The 11,815-nt window shown below is 33.3% G+C and overlaps 1 pseudogene across 1 annotated transcript; it reads left to right on the top strand.

The window, feature by feature from the left end:
* The first annotated feature begins 4,730 nt into the window (after positions 1-4,730).
* On the top strand, positions 4,731-6,891 carry LOC308509136 (targeting protein for Xklp2-like; annotated as a pseudogene). Its single transcript has one exon. The product of its transcript is annotated as a targeting protein for Xklp2-like (transcript).
* Positions 6,892-11,815: the final 4,924 nt, after the last annotated feature.

Below are 11,815 nucleotides of genomic sequence, written 5' to 3'. Positions count from 1 at the left end.
TCTCTATAAACCTATTTCTCTACTCTAAGAAAAACTAAAGTATATAATATAATGCATGTATACTTTTTTCCTAGAATTTTATGACACAGTCACAAACTGTCAGGCCTTGTAGTGTTTTCAGCTTACAACTGTGTCTTATTAGTCCACAGGGCATTTCTCTAGTATTGTTTCAATTTGGAACTGAGTTTTCCTTTTCCTGGATTATGGATTTAGAAATGGCTAGGTGAGACCTGTTCTTGTAGTGGACATTGGTGGTTTTTGCTTGCCCAGAATATTTTCCTTATTCTGGTAAAATATTTAGAATATACTTGAACACACTTCTCAATTAACATTGTCATTTACAGTGTGAGTTATAAACCGATTACTATATGACACAAAAGACCTAATACAGAGGTAAATCAATAATTTTGTGTCATGGTCAGTGAGGTGATTTTTTTGTGTGTTTGCTTTCTGCCCTTTTCTTTTTTGTTTTTTCTTTGGTTTTATGTTTTTTTTTTTTTGTTTTGTTTTGTTTTGTTTTTTAATTCAAGGTTTTACAGGCCATACTGGGGCTGGACATGTGACTTAACCCTCATAAGTAAGAATATTTTATTCACTGACTATAATTACTTGTTCACAGATGGGCATATAACCTAATCCACATTAATGAAACGCAACTTGGAAAATTTTAATTAATAGGCTGGAAAGGAAATGCATGTTTTTTAACTGTCAGGAGAATATAAGCCTCAGTCAGAGAACAGCTCTTGGGTTGAGAGCCTGCCACGAGTGATGTCAACCTTATGGAAGAGATGAGAGAGGAAGAGAGAGAAAGAGACAGAGAGAGAGAGAGAGAGACTCCTAATCTTTTGACTCTGTGGTTTTGTGAATGTGGGCACCATTATATTTTACATAAGACAATACATAGGGTTTTTAATCTAAGCCAATTTGAATAGGGTTTTTTATCACTTCCTGTAGTGGAAGTAGTTCAATGCAATTGTAGTTCAATGCAATGCCTATCTCGATACAGAGCAGCTATTTCCCTGGCCATAAGGAAAACAATAAAATGGTTACAAGTTAAATCCAAAGTTATGTCCTCTTTTTCGTTAATTGATTGCTAAGTAAACTTTCCTTCCGGCTCCATCTTCTTCTTATTTTTTTATTGCTGTTCTAAGTGTTCTTAGCAATATTAGGATAATAAAAATATATAACAATGAATAGTTAAGATGTTCTGAAATATTATTTATCAAAGATGAGATATTCTTTAAAATGGACATGAAATTTGATCACTGTATAATATATTTTATTTAAAAACAACTTTAGCTACTAATTTACATATAATCATAAAATTATTTTACTATTGGTTATTTCACACATAATATAAATAAAATGTTATTTGACTAAATTGCATACTTGCCTTGTAATTGAAAATATTTTTGCAATATTAAGCTTTACGTAGTAATCTATGGCAAATTGATTTCATAGTAATTAATCCTTAAACTGCTAATTGGCATTTGATAAGTGTGTTAATTGATACAAATAGCATAGTCACTTCTGTTAAATGTCAAATGTGTTTCTTACAATTAAAATTTATTAATACTAAATCACATACACAGGTCTTGTCATGTAATGTTAATTATATTAGTTTTTTTGCCTCAGAAACTTATTTTCATTGAGTATTTTAAACAAATTATTAAATATTAAATAATTTTACAGATTGTTTGATTATGGATATTTGAATTAATCTGTACAATAGAAAAATTGTACGTTATTTTCTCTTATCAGAAGATTATAAAATTTTTAAAAATATTCTATTTCCCATAATGCCTGTGTTGACTGCATGCATATTGGTTTGTTTAATGGTATCCTATAGTGCCCTTGGGTTCTGTTTTTCTTTATTCTTTTTTTTTTTGTTGTTGTTGTTCCTCATAGTGAGACTTGTCCTATCTTTAATTTTGCTGACTTTTTTCTTGTGCCTTCTCAAATCTGCTGTTGATTCCTCCTAGTTATTTTTTATATACGTGCTAATGGTAATTTTCTGCTCATAGCATATATTTGATTGTCTTACTATAATTTATCTCTTGTATTAATGTTTTCTTTTTTTCTAGTTTTATTTAGCTCTTTTTCCATGATTTACTATAGCTCTTTAAGAATGTTTAGGACAGTTAAAATATTTTACGAGTGAGTCTAATGCCTGGGCTTCCTCAGGGATGATTTCTATTAAATACTTAGTTAACTAAGGAAAAAAAAAGTGAAGAAACTAATAACTAAAATTAGAAATAACTTGAGACAAAAATATTGACCTTACAGAAATAAAAGGAATAATAAGAGAATTTTACAAACAAGTGTATGTCAACAAATTCAGTAATATATAAAGCATGGACAAATTCTTAAAAATATACACAAAAAATCAGTACTGAATCAAGAAGAAATAGCAACTCTAAAGAGACCTATAACAAAAAATTAAAAATGTAAATAAATGTAAATACAAAGTATAGGAATATGAAAATGTGGAAGTATATTTGTAAAAAGAATTAATCTTTAAATTCCACATAAAATAAATAGCAACACAAAATAAATAGTAACTTATTTTATGTTGAATGGATGGGCTATTCAGCAGATTATGGCTGGGAATACATTTATTTAACAAAAAGATAGATCTAACTAAACATGTTACTCAGAATACAGTATAGAGAGAAAAACAAGATTCATTCAAAAGGAAGCACATGGGAGATATGGAGGATAGAAGGAGAAAGTGTCAGTGTGGGACAGGGATAAAAATTCAAAGAGATATTGAGGGTTTTCCAAAATTGATGGAACTCGTGAAGCTTTATATTCAGTAAGTAAATTTTCCCATTACAGTCTATACCAAAGAAAGGCAGGATGTGCTTGAGCCAGTTCATACTGTCTCACAAGAATCATCTGTTAAATACTCAAGAATCTGCCAGCCAGTCTTTGAAACACCATTGGCCCTGGTGAAAATATTTACACAATAGAAATCAGCAAACATTACAAGTCAGGAGTTTTTTTCTGGCGAGTTAGTTTACCAGTATACCACTGAGAAAGGTGTACCTCCACCCACCATAGAAAAAATTGTCAAACACAAAAGAGAAAAAGTATTTTAAAAGCAGCCAAATGGAATGGGTGGATTTATAAAGAAGGATGAGTTTAACTGATTTCAGTCAACTGAGCCCTGTCATTGAAACACCCAAAGCAGTGAATTATTTTCAATGTGCTGTGTAAAAGAGAATTTTATTTCTGGTAAATCATAATTTAAAAACAGGTCAAAATTACAGAGAATTTTCTAATAATAAACTCTCACTATGTTAACCACTAAGATATACTTCAAAAAGATATTAGAGATAATTTAAGAAGTTCTGAGATATACAAGTAAATGGTGAAAAAAAATCAATCTGTAAACACCTAGCAAATTGAAAAAAAAAAAAAAAAAACTACAGAAAACAATAAAAAGAGTGTCTAACTGTGGGGAATAAATAAAACAAACAAGTTTGAATTAAAATATTGCTCAGCAATGCAGTTGAGAAAGTATGATTACATTAAGATAATTAAAAAATATATATTATTTAGAAAAGCCAAACTATGCCTATGGAAATATTGTAAATATATCAAACTTGCTGAAAGCTACAATAGTCAAAGTACTCTTGAAGAAGAACCAGGTATAAGGATTTGCTGTTCTAGATATCAGTATATTGTAATTTAGAAAGTGTTATGGCAGAGATAGACAAATGGAATAATGGATATGAGCAGAGCACCTTGCTATGGAAACTTGATATATAACAATGCCAACATTAGTGGGGAAAGATTTGAAAATTGCATATGTTGTATTGAGGCCATTATTTATCCATATTCAAAAACAATGGAAATTGAGTTCTGCTTCACAGTAAAAGTTTATATCCAGGTATATGAATGTGTTAAATGTGAAATATATTTTAAATCTTTCAGAAAAAAATGTATTTAAGAATATCTGTATGACTTTAGCATTGAGATAGCTTCCCGCAACGAGACACAAACTGTATAATTCCATTTATATAATGTCCGAAAATAAGAAAAGCTAAACAAGGTGATTTTATATGGTTATATACATATGTACTAAGAACATGTGAATAAGGAAGAGCAGAAAGGTAGCTTTCAAAATTTGGGCAATGGTTGTTTTATTTAACTAGGTGATTAGAACTTAGCTGATTATTTTGTTGTTGTTTTAAAAAATTATGATTATTTGTAATTTCCTCTCATTCGTATATGAGCAATTTAACAACAAAAATATAATCCTTTGAAATACTTTAATTCTGTACTTTTAAATATATATGGTAATTTCTCTTAAAAATGTGTGTTATTGAGATGGAAACTGGAAGATACAAAAAGCCTAAAAAAAAATCATTATAAATGGATCTATAGGTAAGAATTACAAATATTGCCTGGAACTATGATGGTATTGCATGACAGGAAATTACAAATAATCATAATTTTAAAATTAACAACAAAATAATCATCCAGATTCCACCAGAGATTCAAATTTTCAATGGTACTGATGAATCCTACAGTGGTTCCTGTGGGCATCAGGGTTGTAGCTGAGACAGAAATCTTGACAAGAAGCCCTTACTAGACTTCAGGCTTTCAGAAGAGAGGCAAAAGAGTGTATTGCAACTTTGATTGGACTGGCAGATTAAACCACAGAAGATGACCTGTTGAGAAAAGTGACAAGAATACTGAGGAAAAACTGCTCTCTGGGAACAATGTCACAAGTTAAAGCCTCTTATTACTATGATGCTCCCATGTATTTCATCAATTTTACATCTTTGAATGATGAGGGAGATACCCAAAACACAGATTCCTGGTTTGAAGAGAAGGCCAATTTAGAGAATAAGTTTCCTGGGAAGAATGGGATAGAAGGGCTTTTTCAGGACAAACTCCTTTGAGGACGTCTAACCTTCACTCTTTGAGCCCAGTTGACAACACTTATTACAAAGAGGCAGAAAAAGAAAATCGGATGCCACATTGCATTCCATCAAATGCTTGTTCTTACCTGGAAATCAAGGGAACGACATCCAGAAATACTCCAGCATAGCCCCTGTAGACTCTGTGCTTGGAAGGATTTGTCAAAGAAAGGGGAAAACAAAACAAAACAGAACAACAACAAAAAAAACATGTAAAAATGAAAGCCAAGAGACGTGCTACTCATGTAATCAACAATGAAATTTCACTCTCCAAAAGAATGAAGGTTGCCAAAAAATAAAAAATAAAATAAAAATACATCTGAAAAGAATGAGTCGTCCCCAGAGAAAGCCAAAGGCAGACAGACTGGGCCTTGTGTACCAACTGTAAGGCAGATTCTAGAGAGAACTAAGGAAGAGAGCTGAAGAAGAGCATGATAATGCAGCTGGAGGAGATGATGATGCAGGAAAAGAATGAGGAATTCAAGAAACTTTGTCCTGCAGGAGCGGGCAACCTGTGAAGAAGTCAGTGAGTCAGGTAACCAAATCGGTTGACCTCCACTTCTATACTGAGGAGCAAATCAAACAACATCCTAAGAAAAGGAGGAGGATAAGGAAGTGGACATTACATATGAACTGCAGAAGCATCCTCCACCCCTTCCCAAGAAACTAAAAGATGCACCGTTGGAAAGCCTTTCAACCTGTCCCAAGGAAAGAAAAACACACTTGATGAAACCTCTTGCCCATATGTGCCCTTTGCACAGCCTTCTGTAAAGGAACCCCTAACAGATATCATTTGAGGAACAAGAATAATATTATCCTGTTACCCTCCGAATCTGCTGTGGCCAAGATTTCCTGAGACCCAGACTCCTGTTCTGCAAATTAAACAGTGCCTGGGGCCTGCAAAGAGCAGCGGATCAGGAGGCTGAGGATCTCGAGAAACTGCAACCATACAAATTCAAAAGCACAGGAACTTGATCCCAGATTCTTGAAGGTGGGCCCATTTTGTCCAAGAAACTGCCTGTGATGGCACCTGCTCAGTCTACTGGCTTTGATTTGGAAATTGAGAAAAGAATCGAGGAGCGTGAACCAAAGAAAAAAACTCACACTTTGAATGAAGGATGCACACTTTGAATTTCATTGCAGACCTTGCCTGACTAAGATCTTGGAAGATGTTGTGAAGGTCCTGCCAATCACTGTTCCCAAGTCACCAGCCTTGGCATTGAAGAACAGAGTCCAAAGGCCCACCAACGATGAGGAAGAGGAGCCGGTAGTGATGAGCCCTCAACCTGTGCCACATTTTGGGGTGCTTTTTAAAACCCCCACCCCAGAGGCAAAAACTATGGAATTATGCCCTTTCTTGTTTGATTCTCAGGACAAAAAAAGGAAAAGAAAATAAAAGAACTGCAGAAAGAAGAGGCGCTGAAGTTCAAGGCCTTCCTTTGACACATTTTGCCACCGTTAATTTGCCAGAGAAGAAGGTGAAGGGTGCACCCATATTGAACCTTTCTGACTGGAGACTGACAAATATGAAGGAACAGACTTAGAAGCACCAGCTGGAGGAAGAACTGAAACAACAGAAAGAAGCAATTTACTTCAAGGCTCATCCAAACATTGTCATCTCCCAGGAGCCCTTTGTTCTCAAGAAAGTGATAAACATCTGTTACTGAGGGTCTGCCTGGTTTTCTAGTTCAGGAACCTTTTCAGGTGGCCACTGAGAAGAGAACCAAGAAGTGGCAAGAGCTGGAGAGGAAAATGGCTGAGGAGGAAGCCCAGAGAATCCAGTTGGAGGAGGGCAGGCAACAGGGGGAAAAGTATCCGAAGAAGGAGCTGGCCAGTCTATGGCAAGAACTGGTGCACAATGCAAAGTCAACAGGCAAACACTAGAGTGGGGAGGTCAAATCAAGTGAACAGCCTCTGACCATATTGATCTCCCAAGTTCTCCACTCCATTCCACTGCTAAGCTCAGCTGCCAGCTGCAGACAGCACCTGGGAACAGAGGCTACACTTTCCATCAAAGCAGAAGCCTTCTTTCTTTGTTCCCAGGGCATGGAAACAAACCATTTTTCCAGGCCTTTACCTACCCAAGCCCAGCGGAGCATACCTACAAAGGTGGACTCTAATTTTGTTGAGAATTGTTTTCCTACTTTATTGAATCTAGTAAAGAAACTCAGTCACACTCCCTGTGAACACTCAGTTGACGTTTTCTATAGGTCTGGCTAGAATTTAACTCTGGCTAGAATTTAAAGTCTGTATCAGCACAGTGTAATTTTTACTGCCCCTTCCCTTTTATAAAAAACATTTTAATCAGAAAATAAAGATAGTTCAATACAGGGGGAAAAAATAAGGAATTCCATCAACTGTACTACATACTATAAAAGAATATGTGAGTACTTTTAATATTATACAAGCATTTGAAGACAATACAAAAGGAGAGAACAGCTCCTATCTATTTATATGAGCTTATGTAAACTTGCTACCAAACAAGTTCTTTTTTTTTTTTGAAATAATATCAATCAAAAGAAATTCTAGGGCCTATAGATGACAATATTGGAGAACGTAAGACCAACGCTTAGTAGTGAATAGAATCCAGCACTATGAGAAATGATATATTTGAAAAGCATACAGAAAGAGGAATTTTGGGAAGCTACTCCAGTGATGTTATACCCAATCTCAACATATTCTTAGTGACTAAAAATAGTTTTGGACTTAGTAGATAAACAGAAGAAAAAATTAACATTTATTTTTGTGGTTCCAGACATAATATCAAATTTTCTTGTATTTGTTTATAAAAAAAATTAAACATTTTGTCCCTGAAACTAGAGCCATTTGTATTCAAAAGAGATAGAGAATAGAAGAGATAATAAAGAGTGAGGTTTGGCTGCAAGTAGAAATTGAGCATATATAGAATTTCACTTATTTCATGTGGGCTAAATTTTAAGCATATTCTTTAGAAGAAAACCACAACAACCCACTATATGTGAAATTTTCTATTAATAGAACTGATGAATATAATATGTATAGAAATATATAACAAAACTGGTAAAAATATGCATGAATTTAAATAGAAAAAACATTAAAATAATGTTCTACAGTCGTAGTCTTGGTGGAATCTTAAAATATTTGGATTGTGGTTCTTAAAGTTTTATTGCTGTGAGTAATTTACTATAGTTCCAAGAAGTCTGCCATGAATTCTTTCTCTTCTTAAACGTGTACATCATTTCCCCATCAAGTAGTAGAGTCTACTCTTTCCTTTCTCTTAAATCAGGGCTTCAGTACGGACTTGCTTGACCAACTGAATGTGATAGGTAAGACATTCCAAAACTTTTGAGAGTAGGTCATTAGAATCTTGCAGTTTTTTCCTGGGTCTCTTAAGACACTCACTCTTGTACCCCTGAGAGGCTTTATGGGGCCTGAATACCCTGAAGAGAATACATGGAGAGGTATTGAAATTAAACTGAGAGAGAGAGTTCCAGGTAAGCCTACCATCCAGCTGTGCTCATCAAGGCATCAGGCACGGGAGGTGATTTGTCTCTGACCCTGCAGACCAGGCATGCATCAGCTAAATACCGCTGAGTGAACCTAGATTTTGCTACGTGGAGCAGGTTTATCCAGCTGAGCTCTGCTCCATTTCCTGACCCATAAAATTATGAAATATAGTAAAATAAACGCTGTTTTAATTCAAAATGTTTGTGGATAGTTTACCATGCAGCAATTAATAACCAAAACATTACCAAAGCAAAAACGTATTTGATTTTATAGATAGGTATAATAATACCACATTTAAACTACAAAATTAATGAAATAATTATATGAATTGCTTTAGTCTCTCAGACTTGAAACTCAAGCTGTGAACTTTGAAATTAGGTTAACACAATATCTAAATGATCTTTGTTCAACTGTTTATTTTTAATATTTATTTATATTTATTTATGCTATGATAAAAACAGCTTTTGGCTGCTAAATATTAAGGAGAGGGATTTCTCCTATTTGTTGTATCAGCTGACTGCTTCTGAACTTTTACTTAGGTAGTTTTGCTTTCAGGAATTGAGACTATTATGTTATTAAAATATAAGAAATACAGTAACTCTAAGAAAGTTGCATTCTAAAATAGTTCCTATTCTATTGCTAAAGAAAATAATCATAATTGAGAAATCTGGAACTCATTTAGTAAATGTTATCGAATGCCTCTTGTATGCAAGATTACAAAGATAAATAATGCATCTCCCTGTGCCACATCGTAGTATATGAATAAAAAAAGTATGCTGCGATGTAAATCCATTGCTGTAAGGGCTCTGATACAGTGATAGAAAAAGAAAAACTTGATAACCACACTCTAGTTTTTCAAAGATGAATTAGGAAATGATTAAGTAGGGTACTGAATGGAGAATAGTTCAAATGGCATACGAGAGGGAGGAGAGAATAATGTTTCAGAGGCAACAACACATATAAATACATGGAGACAGAAAAACAAAAGTTAAACACTCAGGGGATAGAATACCTAAGGTGAAACCCTAAAAGAGAGTATTATCAGATAATATAGGGGAGACAGGTAACCAGTTAACTATGAAAGATGTTCACATTAAAGAAACTAGGTTTTTTAAGTAAGAGCTAATATAGAGAGAGGTTCAAGTTCAAGACTGGAATCCCAGACTGTGGTTTCCTATCTTAGCTCTGCCACTTGTTTTCTGACAATGGCAAGGATACCTAATCACTCAGGGTTGAAGTTTCCTCATCTGTGAAAGGGAGATAACAAAATCTTAACTCATAAGTGATTTTGTGGATGAATGGAGATAATTCATGTAAAGCAATTGGAAGCATGCCTGGGCTATAAGATACACTCAATCAATTTTCAGCCAATGTAATAGGCAGTATTATATTTTTGTAGTCATTTTTTGTGTGATTTTATTTGGTTTTGTATTATTAGAGGCAGACGTAAGGCATGATCTGAAACAAATAGTGGTACTAGAAATAAACAGGGCAGATGTGAAAGGCATTAAGGAAGTAGCAACAGCAAAACAACAGGATTAGTAAGTGACCAAATATAGGTACTAAAGAAACAATTTTATAATTAATTTTTATAGTGGGTTTTTGCCTTGGGTAACCAATCCAATGGTGTTTTTATTAATCAAGGTAGGTAATATAAAATGAGGAAAAGTTTTGAAAAGAACCAATTTGAGTTAATTTGGGGATGTTACATGTCCTGTATACACTTTTAAAATTATGTGTTCATTATCAGGCAAGATTCTGCCTGTATTCATTTATAAGTTATATGTTCCAGGGTTTAGTGTAAACTTTGATTCCTTAAGGGGACTCAGGTAGGAATAAAGAAAATTACAAAATAAATAAAATAAAATAGGAAAATAGAATGATAAAAGACACCATTTAAGGTTGAGTAAAAGAAGAGCCATAAAACATGAAAAAAGGAGGAGTCAAGGGAGAAGGTGAGCTAGGAAATAATGTTATCATAGAAATCAAAGGAATTAAAAATTTCAACTTATTGTTTCTTTGTTTGTCTTGTTCCTTTGTTGTTTTCAGTTTTATATCCCACATATCAATGAAATCATGTGGTCCTTGACTTTTTCTGTCTGATTTACTTCACTTAGCATAGTAATCTTAAGACCCATTCATGTTGTCATTATTTCATCTTTTCTTATGGCAGAAGAGTATTCCATTGTGTACATACCACATCTTCTTTATCCAATCATCTATTGAAGGACACTTTGGTTGTTTCCATGTCTTGGCCACCATAAATGGAGCTGCAGTGAACATCAGAGCACATATATCTTTACAGATAAATGTTTTCAGACACAGACAATAGTTTAGTGGTTACCAGAGGGTAAAGGGTACAGGGGGTGGTAGATGAGTGTAAACTGGCTTGAATATATGGTGATGGAAGGAGAACTGACTTTGACTGGTGAACACACAATGTGATTTATAGATGATATATTACAGAATTATACACCTGAAACCTATGGAACTTTACTAACTGTTGTCACCCCAACAAACCTTAATTTAAAAAAAATTCAAATTAGAGAAAATGATCAAGAGTGCCAACTGCTAAACAGAGATCAAGTAATATGGGATTCAGAATGTTATCTGACAGCTCCTTTTGAAAGTAGTCAATACCAATGATAAAATAATTGGGATTGTTATTTTCATTATTCTCAAAAACATAGAATGTTAAAATCTGAATGAAACCAATTTTAATCTGCCAGCTCACTTTAGTGTTGTTTTATTTCTTACCTATCAGAAGGTTTTAAATAATTTTCTCATATATTTAACTAATTTTAAATTGACAGTTATCTAATTTTCCAAAATGTAAATCAACTTATTATAAGAAAGCATACTTAGACAAAGGTATTTTCCAAAATTTATACTATGTCATGACACGTTAATTGTAACGTATCATTTATATGTTGTATATTTGTAAAAATAGACGTGAATTTTTTTTGTTTAAAAATGTATCCTATGCAGTTGCTATTTAAAAATAATAATAATCTAAGACCAGAATCAACTGCTTACAATAATGTATTGTATTTCATAGTTAATATTCTTCATTTTATATGTTATGTTATATAAAAATGTTTTTAAAAAGAAAATTATCATCCGTTTCAAGTGTAGATATTAAATATTGAAACGGATGATAATTTTCTTTTTAAGAAAAGAAATGTTATTGTGGGAAATGTGGAATTTGAAAAGCAAAACAATTTGAAATCAACAGCTAACACCTAATTATATAGGTCATCCCATTTTTGATGGAAAAATCGATTTATTGATGCATTTATACACTTCTGTATGTAAACAAAGATATATTTTCAATAGTAATATAAATATAGCTGTTTTAATATGACTATGTAATTCTATCCTTTCTAAAATCACCTTAA

This window comes from Rhinolophus hipposideros, assembly GCF_964194185.1.
Source record: "Rhinolophus hipposideros genome assembly, chromosome: 16".
NCBI lineage: Eukaryota > Metazoa > Chordata > Mammalia > Chiroptera > Rhinolophidae > Rhinolophus > Rhinolophus hipposideros.
Note: the sequence above shows the minus strand (reverse complement) of the source record. Positions and strands in the feature narration are given on the sequence as shown.